We start from the raw sequence: 8,498 nt of genomic DNA, 5'->3' as shown, positions 1-8,498 counted from the left end.
GCTTTCAGACTTTAACTGCAAATCAGCTCTTGCTGGATATTCAACCCGATGGCCTTTGGATTTGAAAATTGGCTCTTCCTAGGTTTCCAACTGCCATCCCCCCCTTTCGACTTGGGAATTTTCAGTCTCTATGACCACACTGACTATTTCCCCTAAGTAAAACTCTCTATATATATTGTACTGAATCTAACTAAACATTGTACTGAGTAAAACACAGCTTAAAGCTCTAGAGAATACTGTAGATGCAATTTATAGTATTAATGTGGGAAGACACTTTTCATGGGCTTCTTCATTGTTACTATGATTCAGTGGGAAAGCAGGAAGGGAACAAATATACATTATGTGCCCAGTGTGTGCCAAACATTTGCTTATTTATGTTTATAAACTGTAGCGACTCTTTACAATGTCTCTATGAAGAAGGAATATTCTATCTACCATAGATAAGAAAAAGGAGACCCAGGGAGATCCAGCCACTTTCTGGAGGCCGGAGAGCTAACGTGGAGCCTGTTTGACTCCCGAGTCTCTCTCTCTATATTCTGTTTGCTGAATTGATGCTTTTTAAACTCCTCTCCAATGCTTTCCTGTGTGACACGGTAGATACTTCTAGAAGCATATCTATATACTGAAATGCTCCTTTGTGGATGGAAACTGCCAGTTTTTCTTGGATCTTATTATACAGGAGGCACTGTGCTAGGATATTTTCCTCTACCCTCTCTAGTCCTCATTTTAATTTTATCAGCCAGATGCTGGTATTTCCATTTGATACCCAGGGAAACTGAGGCTTAGGGAAGGCAAACAACAGGCTCCAGGGGACACAGCGGAGCTAGGATTCGTGTCTAGGTTCTTCAGATCCAAAAATCTACTCTCTCGAGTCCTGTACTACACTGGGTGCTCGGTTCCTAGGAATTCTTTGTCAGTGTGTTCCCACAAATTGGAATGCTTGGATTTTGAACAGAAGAACTTGTGCAGGGTTGAGTTTTCTTCTCACCATCTTGAACCATAGCAGAAGGGTGGCTATGCTGCAATGGGCTGTTTCCTAGGTGAAAAAAAGGAGGGAGGAACCCCAACATGTTCCTTGAGGAAAGCACAGTATGTAGCTCAGAGGTAGAGTGTTTGCCCAGCACATGCAAGGCCCTGGGTTCAGTCCCTAGGACCACACACACCTAAAGGCTAAGAAAGGATGGAATAGGTGGTCTAGTTTCTAAGGTGGCTTTTATCTTGGCAGCACCTAGAGGTGCCTCGGCCCCTGTGTGGGGCAGCCCCATTCTGCACAGGACTCCTTTGGTCTGACTGGTCTGTTTGTTCAAAGTGAGCTATGAGCATCCGCTGCCCCTCTTCCTGCCCTCTTCATTGCTCCTACCTGGTCTGAGAAACGAGGAAGTGAATTTAGGTCTCTCATTGAGGGTTTTTTTCCCCCCCTACACTCACTGGTTCCTAATCATCCCCAGACACCATTGTCCAAAGCCATGTCTGTGCACAAACAGAAGAGAAGCAAGATAAAACACCCAGAAAAGCACAAAAATGAGGTAGGAAAGTGAATTCTTATGGAGAGGCACAATGGGGATACACCTCTTCTGGATGTTTGTAAGTGCACAGAGAAACTCATTTTGTCTCCGAAGCTCGGGTGCAATGATGTGCTTCTTGATGTATGTGCCTCGGTAGACCTGGGGAAGGTGAGCCCGTTTGTTACTGAGGGAGAGTGACAGAAATCTATCAACCTGGCTTATCATCCCACAATTTCAGCAATTTATGGTGTGCTCCTTGCAAGGTCACCGGCACCTGCAACCAAACAAAAGCACTCTCCCTGCCTTTGTTCCAAAGCGACCTCATGTGCTCACTGGAAGGCAGGTTATCCGGGATGTTTTTCAATTAATTTGCAGCCACTTAGGCTGAGCACCACGCAAACCTGGCACGGATCACATTTTTCATTGGCTGAAAACATTGGTGTGTCACAACCCCCCCGTGTTTCAGAGGGACCTCTTTTTCTTTTAAACTCACTTCATTCAGCTTTTTCTTTTCTCTTGAGATAAGGAACTTGCTGTGAGGGGGAAAAAATATCATTCTTTGTGATTTCAAGAAAGAGCTTTCCATTCTGCAAAGATGCCTATCTTTTTTTTTTCCTCTATCACTGCCTGGAATTGTCTGAGGCAATTAAAAACCTGGCTAATTCTTCTAGAAGGACGTGGAAACCAGTGCATTCAGAAGGGGACTTCTCCAAAACAGCATTGGGTGCCACGTTGGGGTCTTCAGCCCGCAGAAGCTGTTGGCTGTGGGAATGTGTGGAGGGGAAGATTGGAATTTGGGGTTTAAAAGTGCACTCTGGACATGGATCATCGGGACCTTTCTTTCCTCACCCTTATCTGTCTTCAGTGTTTTAGTTGCCACAAAAAATGTCTATTGTTATTGGCTACAGGACTCCTGGCCTTCAGGGGCTGCCCACCTCAGCAGCAAGGGCTTCTGCTCCTCTCTCCCAAGCCCTGACCCCACCGGTTCACTTACCTTCTGATGTGCAGGTTCTCAGGGACCCTCAAGCCCTCAACTCACTGCCCTTCAGGTTTGAGGAGAAACTTGTCATTCCAATGTCTCCTGCCCAAGGGGCTCCTTCAACCTCTTACACCCATTTGGGCCACAAAGAAGGTTCTTCTTCTCCTCATTTCCAGTGTCCCCACCCCAGCCCTGCTCCCTGCCCCCATTTGATTTTTCACTTGCTAACTCTTGCCATTTTCTGTCATCTTCTCTCAGAACCACAGCCCAGGGGGTCACAGGTGGCACTGGCTCTCACGTCAGTCTCCTGTGGATCTGCTTTCTCAGCCTCCCCATTTGTTATCGCGGTTGTTTCCTAGGGTAGGTGTACTCCAATTTGGACATGTTCAGTACAGGACTTTCTTGCATATTTTTAACAAATACAAATAGGAGAAATTATTGTTTAATCCAGGAACTTTTCTTCTAATCTCTCTTTTTATTATTCTGTTTTTTGTTTTGGTTTTGGTTTTGTGTCATTTTTGTCTTTGTGTGAAATCATAGGTTGCATGTCCTGTAATTTAAATTAAATTGATCACCCCCCCCCCCAGAATAGGAGTTACGAAAAACCTGGGAAACAATACACCAGTGCAACACACAGATTTCATAATGCGGAAAACCGATGCTCATGGCCTTGCCTCGGTGTCAGAATCGGAAGGTGTCTTCTCCTTTCTCACAGGATCACACCTGATGGGAGCAACATTTGGACACATGGCCCATATGACAGTCAGAGGGTATGGGACAGGAGGCCAGCGACTGATGTGAAATGTAATCAGTGCGGCAGGTCTGGGACTCTGAGAGCCATGATCCAAGAAGCTAAAAGGCATGGGTGGGGCAGGTGGGCAGCCTCCAGAGGTGAGTGAACGAAGCTCTGAGGATCAGGACCGGGCCTGCGGAACCTGGGGGGTGAGGATGCTTCTCTCCTCTGTTATTTTCTTGCACACCCCTTGCTCTATGTGTGATGACAGGTGCTTGGATCTTTACACTTAAACAAGCACACACAGATTTGAAAACACAAGCTGATTAGATCCCCCATAAATGCTGTAGTTGACTTTTTAGTGTCTGTGGTCAGGGGTTAGGAACTCTCTCCAACTCTCTTGTGGTTACTCATTTACTAGTTTTTCGTAACTTGGCTGAAATGTTCTGGAGACTTTCCTTTTTATGTACTCATATAACCTTTTCTTGCCTAGTTTCATTCCTCAGAGACATCAAAAAGAAGAAAAAAAGGTATTCTGGTTAAAGGAAAAATGGGTGGCCAGATAATATACCCCCAACTCCTGTGCCAACCAATGCATGTCATTTTTTACCTGCTGAACTTAGACCAGATCTCAGTACCCTTTCCAAAAGATGTCCATGTCTTTCTCTATGGATTGATTGGGATTGGTGGGTAACCGTGCTCACCTGTATTCCATGGGTTCTCCTACCTTTTCCGACTTCCTTGGACCAAAGACTGGTAGGTCAGCTTTTCATGGTTGTAACCAAATGCTTGACAGGGACAACTAAGAGGAAGAAAAGTTTCTTTTGGACTTGGAGTTTCAGACGCTCACTTCGTATTTGGACAACTCCATCATTCTGGGCCCAAGGTGACGCAGAACTTCATGGCAGAAGGGAGTCACAGAGAAGCACTGCTCACCTCATGGTGGCTGGGAAGCAGAGAGAGAGAGAGAGAGAGAGAGAGAGAGAGAGAAGGGAAGGGGCCACAGGAAAGATCAATTGCTCTAAAAGGTGTGGGTAGCTCTGCCCCTTTAGCCTCTCTCTTCGCCTGACCAATCACCTACCAATCAGTTCATTAAAACTAGAATGGACAGATTATACTACAGCTCTCATAATCTAATAATTTCACCTCTGAATATTCCTATATTAACAAAGGAGCTTTGGGGAGACACCTCACATCCAAACCATAACGTACCCCTAGTCCCCAAAAGCTCGTATCCATCTCATAATGCAAATACATTTGACCTCTTTTCAAGGGTCCCCATTGCCTTGACAGTATTAGCATTGCCCAAAAGTCCAAGTTCAAAGTCGCCTTGGAGACTCAAGGCAAACTCTTAGCTACAAGCCCAAGAGCAAAAGTTAAAATCAAGTTAAATATATCCAATATCCAATGGCACAGAGAAAACATTCCCTTCCAAAAGGGAGAAATAGGAGCATACAAAGACAAAAATAAGACCAAATCCCTGCTGGGTCAACAAGTCCCAATCGCTCCATTCCCAGCATCCAGGGCACTTAGCAGTGAGACACTTGCTCCAAAAAGTGTGGGTAGCTCTGCCCCTTTAGCCTCTCTCTTAGCCTGACTCTTTCCATAGCCAGCCACTCCCTTGGCAGATAATCCACGTCAACAGCATCTCATAAATCCTGGGGTCTCCATTCCAGCTTGAACTTCACCTCCAGGGCTTCATAGAGCACCCTCTTAGGGGACGCCTGTAGAGGTCATGAGTCTCCTGAACTTGTTGCATGGACTCCCAGGCTTTCATTTGAAATATTGGTGGAAGCCTCTCTGATCCCCTAACCCCAGCATCCTGCATTCCTAGAGAACCAGCACCAAACAGATGATGCCAAGGTCTGTTGCCAATTCAAGCAGCAGGTGAGTCCCTGGGATCCTGAATGCAGTGGCCTCTGAGGGCCTGAGTGCCTGAGCACCATGAAGAAACTTTCCAGGCGCCCCTGAGCATGCAGGGCGCCCCCATGGTCTCTTCTCAACGGGGTTTTTGAGCCTGCAATGTGTGTGGTCTTGCAGATCCCTGAGATGCCATCAAGCCATTTTCCTATTGTCCCTCTTCAAAGTACTCAACTTCTCTTCAGTTATGGTAATCTCTTTCGCCCACACTTTCCTTGGCCCCAGTTTTACTTGTACTTTTCTGGACCAGCTGCAAGTTTTTCAATCCTAGTGCTCTGTTTTCTGCTCCCCATTGTCACGGTAAACTTGGCTAAACACTGCCAGCCACGTCCACACACAGCCTCAGTGCTGGGCTGCCTGGAGGTCTCCGCCACATTAGCTAGGCCATAACCTTTCAATGTGGTCCTACACCAAGTCTCAGGACCCAGGAAAAAGACAGACGAGTTCTTTGCCAGAATTCAGCCCTTGTAGCCTCTAGTCCTTTTCCCAACTGAGCCCTGTACTGGGTAGTGCCCCTGAGGTTTAAGATTTGTCTATTGTAGCCAAAGAATTAGAATTAACCTGACAAACAGAACACCTTCTATGCCATTCCTCCCAATGATTGAAGAGATAAAGCAACTTTAATGAGTTAACAACATCAGCTTTGGATAAACTGAATCAACATTCTGGACTTTAGAGGTCAAGGATAAGACTCAAGCCTGGAGACCCCCTGAGTCCATCTATACCTGAACTACTGACTGGCTTCCTGCTAGAGTTTGGATCTGAAATGTCTCCAAAGGCTCTGGTGATGAATACCTGGTCCTCAGTCCAAGGTGCTATTGAGCATGGGTGGAACATTTGAGGAGGGGGACCTAGTCAGAGGAAGTGACATCATTGTGGGTATCCCACCCGAGACATTAGGACCCCAGCCTCTTCTTCTTTCTCTTCGATGCTGCTCCATCCCAAGCCCTAAGGCAAGGGCACCAAGTGACCATGTGGACATCACAAGCCCAAATACACTTTCCCCCATATACATTGATTATCTTGGGTTCTTGGGTGATGGGAAGCCAACACACTTCTCTTGGTGGAATCTCTCCTTTACTTTCAACAGGCCTACTTTGCCTAGGTGAAGAAATGAGGCCCTATCAGAAGAAACAGCTGGCCCAGGTTTACGGGAGCACTGGATGAGTGGCTTGGCTAGAACTGGAAGGCAGACCCGACTCCCGATCCAGGAGCGCATCCCTCACCCTGATGTTCTTGCTCCCTGTCTTCTCCTCATTCTCTCCACATCGATGGCTGCGGTGAGCGGTGGGGAGTCCAGCCACAGATCCGCTTCCCTCCATAATGTGGAATAACCAGCTGGGTGAGCTCAGTGCACACACTCTAAATTAGAAGACTGTTAGTCTTAGGAATTATCTTTAAGTCTGCAAACTCTGCCTCCCGTGAAGAAGGCCTCCTTTCGCTATTCTACCCTAAACCAGTCATCGGATTTAGCAATCGAGGATTCTCATTGTGGCATCCGGCATGACTTTCTCTCCTTCTTGATTGATTGATTAATTAGTTATGTGTACTTGGGTCCAGCGGGGAGCCCAGTGACAGCTGTGACATGAAAATTATCAGAAAGTTACAAAAATATGTCGCAGTGTTGACTTGCTGAAATGTAGTACCAGGGATTGATTAGAAACAGACACGTATAACGATCACATCTTGAAATTACCTGTCACTGCTGAGGCCTTGAGAAGAATCCTTTTGATTAGGAGGAATTAATTCAGTTGCAATCTAATCACCTGCAAAGAAAGTAGTGAATATGCTCTGTTCTTATTTCAACCTTTTTGGGTGGGGGATGGGGAGCTGGATCTTGGAGTTTAGAAGAACAATTCCTATACAGACAAAATGATATTTGAAAAACTCAAACCCAATCAGGTCATTCCCTGTTTAAAATATTCCAATGGTTTCCCATGGCTCTTAGAGAGAAAACAAACTGCTTAACACAGCCTCTAAGACCCCATCTTATCTAGTCTTCAGCTCTCTCCCAGCCTCATCTTGCATTTTCTTTCCGTCTCTTTATAACTCTCTGTGCCTCATTGATCCTTCTGTCCTCCCCACGTGCCCTACTCACCACAGGACCTTGACACATGCTCTTTCCTTTTTCTGAAATTCTCTCCCTTTTCAATTCTTATTCTTCAGGTCTCCACTCATGTCACTATCGCAGAGGTACCTTTCTTGGTCTCATGGCTACATCTAATTTTCCTATCAAAGGTGCTTCGGGTATCCTGTACCTCCATTCGCAGCAACATTTTATGTCTCCTTTTCCTACCACCCATGTGTGTGAGTTGGAGAGTTTCATTTTCTTTCCCCCCAAGTAGAAAGTTAAGTTCCATGAGAACTGTAACTTCCTCTGTTCTCTGCTCACAGTGTCTTCACCAGCAAAGTGCTCCCCTGTCATGGAGCAGTTTATATTTTGATAAATAAAAGAATGAAGAGCTAATTGTCTCAGAAATACAGGCTGGTAGAAATATAGTCGAAATTTTCTTGCAGGCTTTGGACAGAGAAAAGGTGCAAACTGACAAGAATCTGAAAAGAATTCAAAGATCAGTGTGATTTTTAAGCAGCGGATATCCTGTTGCCCAAACAAAACCGTAACTAAAAAATTCCATCCTTCAGGTTTGGCCACTGCGATTCTCTGATGGTTTGGCAAGCCTGGGCATTCAAAATTCAGAAGAATCTGGTGCCTTACATCCTCACTAAAATGATCACCTTTATGCTTGACAATCTCTCCCGCGACACTGGCAGGAGCCAGGGGGCACGTATTAATAATGCTCAGCTGTGTCAGTCAGAGCCCAGCAAGACGCAGCCGGCTCAGTGGAAAGGGACCAACCAAAAAGCACTTGGTAAAGAGGAGCAGCCCTTGGTAGAGAGGAGCAGGCAGGCACCAGGGGACCAACAAAACAGAGAGGGACACCAGGAACCCTTACCATCCCCAGCCTGGGGGAGGGAGGGAGAAGGGACTGCCATTCAGAAGCTGGAGCCCTTCAGACCAGCTCTAGAGAAGCACAGGGCTGCAAACCTCAGGGGAGGGTGGAGGCTCAGCCAGGAGCAACGGGGGATATCTGTCCCCCACACCCCCTGGAAGCCAGGGTGAGGGGGCTGTAGAGCAGCCTGTAGAGTCAGTTTCTCTGGGCCCAGAGGGAGGCCCAGGAGGATGAGAAAGGATTTCTGAAGGGGTGGGAAGCACAGGCAGAGCATGGCCAGGGCGCGCCTCCCCTCCACAGAGCACTTAGTAGGCGCCACTGGTTTAAGCTCTACATGGATGAACTCAAGTCACTCTGAACAACACCAAGATGTCCCCCTATGATAGATGAAGAAGATGAAACATGAAGAG

The sequence above is a fragment of the Ictidomys tridecemlineatus genome, chromosome 4 (genome assembly GCF_052094955.1).
Source record: "Ictidomys tridecemlineatus isolate mIctTri1 chromosome 4, mIctTri1.hap1, whole genome shotgun sequence".
NCBI lineage: Eukaryota > Metazoa > Chordata > Mammalia > Rodentia > Sciuridae > Ictidomys > Ictidomys tridecemlineatus.
Note: the sequence above shows the minus strand (reverse complement) of the source record.